Source organism: Balaenoptera physalus, assembly GCF_965194825.1.
Source record: "Balaenoptera physalus genome assembly, chromosome: 10".
In the NCBI taxonomy this organism is placed as follows: Eukaryota; Metazoa; Chordata; class Mammalia; order Artiodactyla; family Balaenopteridae; genus Balaenoptera; species Balaenoptera physalus.
Genome location: NC_138889.1, coordinates 103,587,156 through 103,600,823, shown reverse-complemented (window position 1 = coordinate 103,600,823; position 13,668 = coordinate 103,587,156).

Below are 13,668 nucleotides of genomic sequence, written 5' to 3'. Positions count from 1 at the left end.
TAATTTTGCATGTCAACTTGCTGGACCACGGTGCCCAGAGGTTGGTCAAACGTTGTTCTGGTTGTTTTTTTGAAGGTGTTTTGGGGACAAGATTAACATTTAAATAGTGGACTTTGAGTAAAGCAGATTGCCCTCCATAATGTGGGTGGGCCTCAGGCAATCAGATGAAGACCTGAATAGAGCAAAGAATGACTTTCCCAGAGTAAGAAGGCAACCTGCCAGCAGACTGCTGTAGGACTGGAATTATGACTCTTCCTTGAGTCTCCAGTCTGCTGGCCAAACCCATCAGATTATAGACTCCCCAAGCTTCCACACCACATGAACCAATTCCTTAAAATAAACTTAGTCTCTCTATCTGCACACACACACACACACACACACACACACACACCCCACATTCTGTTGGGCCTGTTTCTCTGAAGAACCCTAATACAGATGGGGACAAGAAATAGACACAGACAGCCCCGGGGGGTGAGAACTGAGTGGATGAGTGGGGATTTTGGTGGCTGCAGCGAGTGTGAAAAACTGGGGAGAGGGGGAAATGTCCCCAGAAAAACTCTGGGATGCTTTCTGTATGGCAGGCTGGGTGGAATCCCGGGTCATATCCTTAAGAAAACCTGCAGTAAAGGCCTTCCCTGTTCCTCCGTGCTTCTTGAGCCAGACTTTTGGGGCCCTGGCACTCACTTGGGTTATGTTTGTTGAGTGAATGAATGAATGAATGAATGCACCGCCAGCGTTGGAAGGACCGTTTGAGGCCACCTAGCTCAGCCCCCTCACATTTCAGAGGAGACTCAGGCATGTCAGCCAAGAGGGAAATGTTCTTCCAAGAAAAATTCTAAAGTTTCCTTACCTGTGGGCACATGTATGCCTTCATGTGTTTCCAACAGCTTGACAGTTTAGCCTTTATTTTGCTTTAAAGTCTTCTCTCTGCGCTATAACCTTTAGGGTAGCTTGAAGCCTCTCCCCGAGCCCCCCAAATGTGGAAAGTCAGTAAAGATGATGGAGATGAATCTCCTGAGGGAGGACTTCCTGCCACCCCTTCTCTACCCACCATCCGTTTACAACTCTTTCCTTCCTTAGGGGGGAAAATGAAACAGTTTTATAAGTGTATTTACCTTCAGATTGCTTATGACCTACACACTTGTCTTCATTGGACGTTTTCTTTTCTTTTTTTAATTAATTAATTATTTAATTAATTAATTATTTTTAGCTGTGTGGGGTCTTCGTTTCTATGTGAGGGCTTTCTCCAATTGCGGCGAGCGGGGGCCACTCTTCATCGCGGTGCGCGGGCCTCTCACTGCCACGGCCTCTCTTGTTGCGGAGCACAGGCTCCAGACGCACAGGCTCCAGACGCGCAGGCTCAGTAGTTGTGGCTCACGGGCCTAGTTGCTCCGTGGCATGTGGGATCCTCCCAGACCAGGGCTCGAACCCGTGTCCCCCGCATTGGCAGGCAGACTCTCAACCACTGAGCCACCAGGGAAGCCCTCATTGGACGTTTTTCTGAGAGTTGCCTGGGTTCCTTGGGTGGGGATGGAATTGATCATAATTATCCCACTTGTGTTCATGAAAATGTTTTTATTTCATGGCTTTTTGCTTAGTAGCAGGGTCTTCAGGAACAAATTTGAGTTGTTAATTGAGGAATAGGTGGATACTCCTGCCCGCTTTTCTATCTGCACATGTGGATGTGATATGCTCAGGGTCCCCAGACACGTATACACAGAAAAGATAATCACCTTTAGTCACTACATCCAGACAGATGTCACCCAAGCCAAACGTCAATCTTTTATTGATAACAAAGCAGCAATGTTGGGGCATGTTTTCAAGACACCAAGTGCAGACCCCTCTCCCCATGCTGCTGTGTGTGTGTGTCAGGGGGCGGGGCAGTGATCTATGGAAATGGACGTGACGAAGGCAGGGCTGACCCTGCGGAGACAGGAGTGGGGGAGACAGCGGCAGAGCCTTGGAGAGGCCTGGTGTTGGAGAAGAGTCCTCGGAGGCCACGTTGAACTCAGCTCCCAGGAACCGCAGGTGCTTTGGGCTCAGGCCGTGGCTGAGGGCTGCTGCACCTGCCGTGGTGGGCTTTCACAAGCTGGAAAGCTGGAGCCGTGGGCACATCTTCAGCTGGGTTCAGGTACTGGAGCTGGAGAGGAAGGAAGAGCCAGGCCACCTGCCTTCAGTTTGTCCAGGAGCCCATTCCATCCCACGGTCCCTTCAGAAATTCCTTCCTGTTTCCCTGGGACCCAGGCTCCCCCTCGGCAGACCAGGCAGTGGCGGCCAGAGCCCTCAGACTGCGTGCTTTGGGGTGACTCCTTCCCGTAACTATGGGATTCCCTGGAGACAATGTTGCCCAGGAATCATGCCCAGATTCTGGGCTGGCTGTGACCTCCGCCGGGTCACCTGGGTTCTCTGAGCCTCCCTTTCCTCACCTGTGACGTGGAGGTCACAACACCTTCCCTGCCCACCCCACACCTATCACGAGGGTCCGGGGAATGAGCTGGTAGAGCCCTGGCCCTGATGATCTGTTGTAACCATCCTCTGCAGTAACACACAGAGCTGCAGGCTTCAGGCGGGACTCAGAGGTGTCCCCCTCTGCTCTGTTCCCTGTGGCATCTGCAACCCCCGGCAGAGTATGGCCTCATCAGTTTTACATGGGTGATGAGCTTTAAGCTTTTGTCAACGTCTTCTTCCCCAGCCCCCTCCCCTGTTCTCTCGGGGTCCTCAGAGCAGCAGCCCCCAGTGTAGATCCAGTGGGGCTCACCACGGCCACTGCACATGGGGTGCAGGAGGGCAGGCTTCTGTCCCCCACCCCACCGCTCCACTGTCCCTCCTCCCTTTGCCTAGCCCATCTAGGGCCTGGGGACAGAGTGAGGGTGTGCCTGTCCTGTCCCTCAGAGACCCTGCTGACCCACTCACCAGCCAGGTGTAGCAGAAGGTGGCCTGGAAGCCCATGAAGGTGCATGAGAAAGTGATGCCCAGCTCCAGGATGGAGAAGACCATCAACAGCACCAAGAGACTCTTGCGAGGCACCTGGAAAGCCAGCGACAGGAAGCCCAGTCTGCCTCCCTGCTCAGCGTGGGAGGGGCCACCCCAGTCCTGGGAGCTGGTCAGCAGGTCCAACCAGGAAAGCATGCACCAAACACCATGTGCTGGGCTGACAACTGGTACCCGGATGGATAAAGGAAGAGAAGCTTTCAAGGAGGGGTGAGCCCTCTGTCATCCGCTGAGCACCTGCGACGGGCTCATTTAAATCCCAGTCCCTTATTAGGCAGCTACCATTATGAGCCCCATTTCACAGAGGATGAAACTGAGTCTCAGAAAAATGAAGGCAGTCATCCAAAGTCACAGAGCCTGTCAGTTAAAACTGGGATTCAGACACAGCCGTCTGATTCCAAATCCCATGTGATCAGCCCCTCAGCCAGCCTGATTTCCCACAGCAATAAGTACAGAAAGATCGGGTAAGAAAATATACAGAAGAGTGTCTAGTGTATTCAGCAGTAGGTCGCGGTGATGTCCATGAGAGAGCTGAGCTGCGAGTCGGGGTGAGGAGGGAGAGACGGTAAGAGATTCCTGGCTGTGAAAGGGGAGAGAGAGGACCAGTGTCAGAGAGAGCTGCAGGCTGTCAGAGACTTGAACCTACGGAGCCAGAGGGGAAGGAGAAGGGAGGGATGGAGGAGAGAGACCGGGAGGGTGGAAGCACTGATGGGGCTCAGGGGACGCTAGGATGAGCAGCGTGTCCTCTACTGGTCAGGAGAGCACGGATGGGCTGTGTGACGATTCACACAGGGATGTTTGAGGTCATGGGCAGAAAGGCGAGTCCTGGGGCTGTCCAGGGACCCCAGGCTATGGAGGATGGTCTGGGATCTTAGGCAGTGAGGCTGCTGAGGGGTCAGGACAGGGCAGCCGCGGACGGTGTGTCTCCCCCTCCTGCACCTGCGTAGGGCGTTGGGCTGTCTCTGAAGATCAGGATGGCTCCCTTAGTTCTTCCCTAGGGCTAAGCAGACGGAACCCCTCCCCCCAGTGTTCTCCCTGCCCCCCATGCTTGCCACATCTGGGGGCCGTGGTAGTGACCCCATGATGTATTCCTGTGTCATCCCACAGATCTGATCTGGACCCCAGACAGGAGAAGACAGGCTTATGGTTACCTTCACCTTCAGAGTCGTCCCAACTCGCGTTCCGCCCCCCTCTCCCCCCCGCACCGTAGGAGGCAATGACAGACAGACCTGGGGGCGAGTTCTGCCTGAAGGAATCTACAGGTATGTGACCTCGAGTAATTGACAAGGCAATTCAATCCTATTCCCCAGCTCCCACTTTGGTAAATGGGGGTTAAGACGACTTTTCCGGGTTGTTTCCAGGATTAAATAGTACACAAAGGGGCAGGTGCTGATTCTCTGGCCCCTTTACCTTCTCCACATTTTGGGCTGCAGTCACTCACCTGGGCATACCTGCCACCGGCAGCCAGCTCCATTAGAAAGGTGCACATGCCGAGACCGGCACACAGCGAGCTGGCCAGGTTCAGCCCCATGCTGACCCTCATCTGCCAAGGAGACCAGAGCACCTGTCACTACCCAGCCAGCAGGGGAGGGTGCTGGCCTCACGTGCCAGGAGTCACAGGCTTCCTTCATAGGCTTTTGATTCGAGAAGAACTGCAGACCTGCTCTGGGGGACTAGGAACCAATGACTGGAGGTGAGAAAGACACCTCTGCTCCAACTGCTGCATCCCATGGGCCATGGACGCCAAGAGCTGCTGCCGCCGATGGAAGCCGAGTCAGCCTGAACAGCCAGACGACAGCTCTATGGCTGGGGGCACAGGCAGGATGCCTACGGCCGCTTCTTCCTTCTGTGCCCATGCAGACAACACTAATCAATCCTCACAACCCACCAGAGTTGGCTTCGATATAAAAGCTGTTTGCCATCTGTTGTGGGTTGAATTGTGTTTCCCCAAAAGATATGTTGAAGTCCTACCCCCGGTACCTGTGAATAGGACCCGTTTGGAAATAAGGTCTTTGCAGATGTAATCAGGTAATCAGCAGATGTCACAGCGGATTAGGGTGGGTCCTTAATCCAATAGGACTAGTGTCCTCATCAGAAAGGAAGAGACACGGGAGGAATGCCATATGGCCAGAGACATAGAGGTGGAAGTGATGCGGCTACAAGCCAAGGAATGCTGAGGATGGCCGGTGACCCCCTGGAGTGCAGGAGAGGCACGGAAGGATTTGCCCACAGAGCCTTCAGAGAGAACATGATCCTGCCAGCACCTTGATTTGGGGCTTCTGGCCTCCAGAATTGCGAGACTATGAGCTTCTGTTGTTTTAAGCCCCCCAGCTTGTGCTAGTGTGTTCCAGCAGCCCTTGGAAATGAATGCACCATCCCAGTTCCCTGCATCCAAAATCATGACTCTGACTGATCTCCTCTGAAGCTACTTCTGATCCGATGTCCCCAGCAAGGTTAACCTTGTATATGCCTGCATTTACCCTATCCCACTGGGGCAACTTGGTGGCCGTGGCGAGGTCTGGGCTGGACTGAAGGTGTGGAGGACTAGGAAGTTTCCCAACCCCCATGGGTGCAGGAGGCTCCCACGGGGGGCAGGGGGTGAGGGTAGTCAGGAGTTCAGGCCCAGGTAGGCAGGTTTGAGGGCACAGGCCCTCCGCTCACTCTTCCCACCATCCTGCACAAAGGCTCCCGCAAGGATCCACTTCCCTATGAGGTTTTCCAGGAGGCAGAGGCCACGGCTGAGAAACTCACCCCAGAAATTGTGCAGTTTGCTGCGGTCATCAGGGTGGCTTCTCCTGCAATGAAGAACTACAGAGAGAGGCAGGATTTACGGTCTGAGAGCCCAGGGGTGGCTCTGCCTCCCTTGTGCTGGGAAGTTTACCATCTGGAAGGTCTGACCCTGAGGGTGGGCATCTGTGGCGCATCACGACGTGGCCACGTAGCAGGGGGGAAAGGGGCTTACGGCAACAGGGAAGGGCACGAGGCCTCCCACTGGGCTCTGCAGAGCTTGGTGGGCCAGAATTCTAGAAGGTGGGCCACAAAAGACTCCTAGGCACCTGGTCCTTCTCAAACTTCATGAGCATACAAGGAGCCTGGGGTGCTTGTTAAATGCCGATGGATTAGTGTGTCTGGGGTGGGGCTGAGATTCTGCATTTCTGACAAGCTCCCAGGGGATGCCCATGTTGCGGGTGCATGGCCATGCTTTGAGGAGTGAGGGACCAGTCTCTTAGTTTGAAGATGCAGAAACAAGGGAAACAACCTGCCCAAATCATGGGGCTGGTAGGTGATAGATTTGGGCCTAGAAATCAATTTTTTGACTCTAAGTCTTGGCGGGGTTTGTTTCACTGCAGGGGGTATATTTCTTGACTTGCATCTCTCCCTGCTAACACACCCTGACCTTTCTTCTTCCTTGGGCTAACCCTATTGGGACAGGGGCCCTTTTTCACCACGCCCCTCTACTCCCACCCCATGTGCAAGGAGGCAGCTGCAGCCCCCAGCTGACCACCCAACAGCCCAGCTCCATCCCTTGGGTGAGCAAGGTGGAGAGGACCGAGCTCTTCCCCTGGAGCTCAGAATAGCTTCACCCCCACTGCACAGACGTTTCAAACTCTCCCCCGAGGACCCAGGAAGGGAGCAGGGTCCCCAGGTCCCTGTACACCTCCTTGGCTCCATGGGAAGCCTTCACCTGGCGTGGTCCTCAGGATACTCACAAGCACTCCGCTGGCCAGTGGGTACCAGTAAGTGGTGGGAAATTCCACAAAGTTCGGGACAGCAGCCAGGAGAGCCCCACAGCTGACATGCAGCAAGCCAACAATCATCTGCAGGGCCTGTGGGGTGGGGATGGGGTGAGTTAAAACCCCAGTGGTCCCGGGAGGGGCTCTGTCTCCCAAGGACTTAAATGGCTGAGCAGATCTTTGTCCAGACGTCCCTGCCAAAAGGGACCTTAGACAAACTCCCCATCCACCGCCTCACTTGGCAGCGAAGGAAACAGAGGCCTGGGGAGAATGAATGCCTGGCCAAGCTCACCCAGCCAACGAGGGGTAGACCCAGGCCACTGCAACCCCAGTGGGGCACCATGGGTTTGCAGAACCCCAGAAACCTTGGGTTAGGACCATCTTGGGCATCTGGCCTAGTCCTCCTTCATGAGATATTATTAATTAGTAACGCTGGTTACCCCCAAGGTGCCAGGCTCCAAGGGTGCTAAGCACTCCCTGAGCATCGAATCGTTTAGCTCAAAGTACCAGGAGGCAGGCACCCTCGCCACCGGATTCAGACGGGAAGTGAAGCTCAGCAGCGCACATCACTTGCTGAAGGTGCCAAGCTGGCACCTGGGCTTGTCTGTGCCCAAGCGCACGGCCCGCGTCCCCACTCTCCCTGTACCACGTCTCCAAGCTTCCTGCTTGTTTCAACCTCTCCTTCCAGAACACCAGTTGGCTCAGCCTAGGCTGACTGCCCAGAGTTTGTGGTCATTCGTCCCCAGGTGGGACCAGCGTCCTCCTAGGCTTCTCTGACCCTGAAAGCAGCGCTGTGACCTTGCCCTCAACATTCTGCATCTCTGAGTGTCACCCAGGAGGAATAGCTTCTCCCACGCTCTCTCTGATCTTCCTTTCCTTTACAGCTCATTGGCCAAGTTAAGTGAGCCCCACTTCGGAAACCTGGGCTCAGAGGCCCCAGCTGGTGAGCAGAGGATCTGGGGTTCCAGCATCTGGCTCAGCTGCTGTGCTGACATCAGCGCCCGACAGGCGTCCTCTGCCCACACTTGCTGATCTTACCACTGACCAGGACCTTCCAGGCACAGTGGGGAGAGCCACGTACAGATGTGGGGCATCAGAAAAGGAAGGTTGAGGGGACCCAGAGGGAAGCTGGACCCTGACTCCAGAGGGGCCCCAGGAGGAGGTCACCCAGCTCACTCTGGGTTCAAGCAGGTGCTCTCCAGGGCACGGTGGCTGCCCGAGGCTTTTCCTGTTATTTTTCTGAACTGCAGGCCACGCGGGGAAAACCCTGCAGATCTGTCTTGCCTCCCTGTTGCTCTGACTTTCCCGCTGGAATATACCCTCGGCCCTGTAAATCCTGCTGACCACGAGGCTGCTGGGATTGGTGGTGGCCGTTTCGTGTCTACCTTGGAAAGAGGAGGATCTGCGGGGACCGAGTGGTCCACTTACTCCCAAGGTGGCTGGATGTCTCCGGAAGAATAGCTCCTCCTTGCTGGGGTGGGCACTCTCCAGGGTCTCAGGCTGTGGGAAAGGCTCCTCTGGGCTCTGCCCGGGCGCCCTTGGGGTTTCGTGGGGAGGGACCATCACTGACTGCTGTTCCTGGCTTGTCACCGCTGATGAGCTGACTTCTGAGGGCAGCCGGGCTGTGGGCTGGGTTGCCTCAAGCTTGCTGGAGGGACGTGGAGCCGGGCTCTCAGCTTTTGCTCTCTCAGACATCCTCTCGGTGGAACACCTGTGGCACACACATAGGATGAGGGCATACCCAGGATGAGGCGGGCATTCCCAGGCAGATCCCCACTTCCTGGGTCTCAGTTTCCTCATCCATTAGTAGGAGAGGTAGTTGGTAAAACATGGTTTTGTGTGTGTGTGTGTGTGTGTATGTGTGTGCGTAATTTCTAACAGTTAAAAGCAAAGGACAGGGTGTCCACAGAGAGCGATGCGTATGGATCTTAAACACAGGGCTGAGTGGGAAATAAAAGCAAGAAACAGAATGAGACGTCACAATGCCATTTATGTAAATTAAATACTTGCACATGAAACAATTCACAAAACCATACACACTAAGTCACGCTAAAGTCGATGCCTGGGGCTGGGAGGATACGGTTGGGGACGCAGGTTAAAAGGAATCAATGGAACGGAAGCAGGGAAGGGGTTTGGACAGGGGAACTACTGCCCTAGGCTCACGCTTACCGACCCATGTTTATAACTTGATAAACCCCATCTCCATTTCACCCATGGGGAAACTGAGGACCAGAGAGGTTAAGTAACTTGCCTGGATCACAGAGTTAATAAAGAGTGCAGCTGGGCCTTGAACCCAGGACCTCTGGCTACAAACTTGGATTTTCCTACTTCGGGACACCTCTTCCAGTCTCTCCCCTTATCGTCCTGCTCTGTCAGGCTGCTTAGTAACGCCACCAACTCCACGGCTTACACCTGTCTGTATAGCTTGTTACCACTTACCTAGTGTCTTCAGGTATGTTCCTGCTTAATTACTAAACCTCCCTTGAGACGTGCAGGGCCAGGATCATCTCCTCCCAGTTTGCTCAGCTCAGACAGATGTCAATTGGTTGGTCTACATTTGAATCCACACCTTCTGACCCCCATACCCAGCGTTCAGTCCACTGCCTCATGCTGTCTTCCTAACCAAAAATGAGAGACATTTAAAAAACCCAGTAAGGGCTTCCCAGGTGGCGCAGTGGTTGAGAATCCACCTGCCAATGCAGGGGACACTGGTTCGTGCCCTGGTCCGGGAAGATCCCACATGCGGTGGAGCAACTAAGCCCGTGCGTCACAACTATTGCGCCTGCGCTCTAGAGCCCACGAGCCACAACTACTGAGCCTGCGCGCTGCAACTACTGAAGCCTGCGCGCCTAGAGCCTGTGCTCCACAAGAGAAGCCACCGCAACGAGAAGCCCGCGCACCTCAACGAAGAGTAGCCCCCGCTCGCCGCAACTAGAGAAAGCCGGTGTGCAGCAACGAAGACCCAACACAGCCAAAAATAGATAAAATAAAGAAATAGAAAAAAAAATTTAAACAAACAAACAAAAAACCCAACAAAACCCCAAAACACCTCAAATTATAAGTGAACTCAGGAACAGAGAGCTGGGAGGCCCCTGGGGTCTGAGGTCTGGGGCTTTGAGCCTTCCCCTGACCATGGACCCCCCACCCAGCAGCCTGGCTTCCTCCTCACCTCTCCTGACATCGCTCCTTCTCCACCCTGACCTGCAGCCTCTCACTGCCCCCAACGTGCCTGGCTCAGTCCTGCCACCAAGCCTTGGCACCTACGGCCTCAACCCACGCCCTTGTCTCCTTTCCCCACCTGATGTTTCCCTGTCTTGCTTGATCATAAGAATCAACTGGGTGCTTGCTAAAAATACAGACCCTTGAGCCTCACTTCTGGCCTTCTGAATCAGACCCTCCAGAGGAGGGGCCTGGGAATCTCGCCCTTGAAAGCACCCCCAGGTGATCCTTCTCATCAGGCCAGTTTGCAGAACACGGGCCCATCCCATCCTCTGGTCCTTCAGCCCCTGCTGCATTTGGTGATGTGAGGCCTCCTGGCTGTGAGCCTTCTGCGGCGCTGACGTCTCAGCTCTCGCATCTGAGCTAGTCAGTGGACCTTTCTGAGCCTCTGTTTTCTCATCTCAAAAATGGGAGTGAACTATCCATCCCAGGGGATCTTGCGGGAGTAAATGGGCTGCTACATGTAGAGGGCCTGGCACAGTTCCTGGCATGGGGAGGGGGCTGCATACAGGCTAGCATCTCCTTTCCTGCCAGATGCAAACCAGCAGCAGGAATCAGGGCCCTCCTGAGGCTGTACTCACCTCTTGGGTTCCTGTAGACCTGTCTCAAACGGCCTCTCTTCCCAGACACCCACCTGCCCTCTGCAGTAGTGGCTGCATCCCCTATAAAAGCCTGTGTTTCCTTTTATAAATGGGTGTCTGCCAGTCATTTGCCAGCCTCATGTCTGTCCAAGGCCATGCCTGGCCCTTGACAGGTGATGGTCAGGCTGGCATCTCAACTCCTCTGCCAGCTGAAGGCATCAATGTCCCCAGGTTCACTGTCTCCCCAAGCCCATTGCCAACACCACTCGAAGGTCACGTGTGCTTCACCTTATCTCCTTCTGATCTTTTTGGGAGGGATTATTTTCCTAGACTTCCCCACCACCTCTGTGGACCATGACAGTGGACACAGCAACCATCAGGAAGAGTCGGCAGGTGGTGCTTTTGTGGTGATAGAGGCCAAGGGTTAGAGCTGGCTGACAAGACCGGAACATCTCACAAGTTCCACAGGAGTTGGCCCGAGGCGGTAGAAGGAGCACTGTTTGGAGAGGGAGGAGACCTGGCTTCTTCTACTAAAGGTAGTGATTTGCTGTGTGACTTTGGCAAGACCCTTCCCCTCTTGGGCCTCAATTTCCTCATCTGTAAAATGGAGACATTGGACCAGATCATGAGCTCCAAGGCTGCTTCCAATTCTAACATTTTTAATCTCATGGTTGGGATCAAGTATACATTTCTACTATAATAGTTATTGACACTAAAAAAAAAGTACCCATTGTCCAAGTATGTGTGACTTCCATGTCTGATATTTCTGAGGTCCCGCCTGGACTCTGCCAATATTTCCATGGAATCCAAGTGCCATAAACTGAATTTTTCCCCCCAAATTCATATGTTGAATCCTAACCCCTCGTATGATGGTATTAGGAGGTAGGACCTTTGGGAGTGCTTAGATCATGAAGGCTGAGCCCTCATGAATGGGACAGTGTCCTTATGAAAGAGACCCCAGAGAGCTTCCTTGCTCCTTCTGCCATAGGAGGACACAGCGAGCAGTCATAGACCAGGAGGAGGGCTCTTATTAGACACTGAATTTGCCGGTGCCTTGATCTTGAACTTCCCAGCCTCCAGAACTCTGAGAAATAAATGTTTGTAGTTTAAGCCACTCAGTCTATGATATTTTTGTTATAGCAGCCTGATTTGACTAAGACACAAGTTTTCAGCAAGACTCAAGGTCTCACTCGAGTTAACCAGTGATTGTTCTGTGTAAGAGCTACACTGGGATTCCAGTAAATATTGGAGATGTTTATGACCAGCAATCTCACCTTTCTGCTGCTCAGCTTTCTTATCTGTGTAAAGGGAGTGACATCCTCATGCCTGTCCCACTGTGGGTGCTGAGTCAATTCCTGCTGTCTACCCTCTGCCCATCCCAGTTAGGGAGAGGGGTCCAAGCCAAACCCCAGCCACCTGGCTGTTCCTTCCTTCAGGGTCCGCCTCAGACACACACCAAGAGGAAGGCAAAGTAAGCAAATGCCATTTTAATTCCAATAGATTTATCAAGTGCCAGGGATAAAAGCTGGGAAAACCCCCAACAGTCTTCCAGTCTAGCAGAGTTAACACATAAGTAACAGAAACTGACCAGATTCAGTTTAAAAAGGAAGAGATTGGCCAACCACAGACATCTTCTTTAAAAAGCGTTAGCCCCAAAAGGTGATTAATAAATGGGATGGAGCACGCAGGAGGGTCTCAGGGTGGGAGAAGACACCATGTGAGTGGATGTGTCCATTGTGGGGAAATGGACAAAGATGGAGTGTTTGGGGGACCCAAAGGGATGCTGACAAAGGTTCACAAAGAATAAGGAATTGTTGGGATTTCCTCCTGTGCCATCTTATGAAGAAACACAGAGTAACAAGCCTCAGTGTCTTGTTCCCAAGAGCTTGTTGGAAAAACAATAATGGGTCTGAAGTCTAAGTCCTGGCTCTGCCACTAGCATTCAGTGTGATGTTGGGCCAGTTACTCCCTTCCCAGGGTCTCAGTTTCCCCATCTGTGAGATAAGAGTGATGGGGTAGAATGATTGGTACTGTCAGGAGTTATGACTGTGATGCTGTGGTTATTCTGGTAATTAGAGTGAAATTAGAGACTTACTCATTTTACACAGTTGAGACTGCTCTTCTTTTCTAATAGAAACATCTAAGGCTATACATTTCCCTCTAAGTACTGCTTTATCTGCATCCCACAGATTTTGATATGCTGCACTGTCATTTTCATTCAGTCTATTAATTTTATTTATGGGGAAATTGTAGGCAGAGAGGAGAAGACCCCTCACCCCTCAAAAAAAAGGTCACACAGCAGATTAATAGCAGAGCAAAGACAACTCTGGCATTTTCCTTCTACTCTGGGGTTTTAAAAAAAGGAGTACTAATGTTCTGGTGTGGTGCATCAAAAGTTTTGACAAACTTTCACTGGAATTTCATTTTAAAAACATAGATTGTAACTATTTTTTAAAAAGCTGTAATGCAATTAGGCACCCTCAAGGGTACATCGTATCCCAGATTTTGACAGCTGGAATCCACTAATGTGTTTACTTGGGCTGCTAGTTCATCCCGCTTCTGTGCTGACTTTGACTTAAAATTTCTCATGCCCACTCCATTTCATTGAACAGCACCCCGAGATTGTCAGGCAAGCTGGTAAAAACCATTATCATTTGCAATTACTTGTCTATTTGCCTCACGCCTTTCTTGACACCATGCCATCAAATCAAATTCAGAAATAGTGTGAATACAGCTATTACACTCTTCGGTTTCAAATTTGGTGCTCGTTGAAATTGCCCCATTGCTTTCACTGACTTACTTTACAATAGATAAATGTACTTGTAAAAGACATTTACAGTAATAAAATACCACCTTTATCTGTCTTGTCCTTTATCTGTCCTATCTACAGAAGACTTTGCTTTTAAAAAGTTCTGCTGCTAAAACATTAGCAGCGGGCTTCCCTGGTGGCGCAGTGGTTGAGAATCTGCCTGCCAATGCAGGGGACACGGGTTCGAGCCCTGGTCTGGGAAGATCCCACATGCTGCGGAGCAACTGGGCCCGTGAGCCACAATTGCTGAGCCTGCGCGTCTGGAGCCTGTGCTCCACAACAAGAGAGGCCAATAGTGAGAGGCCCGCGCACCGCGATGAAGAGTGGCCCCCAC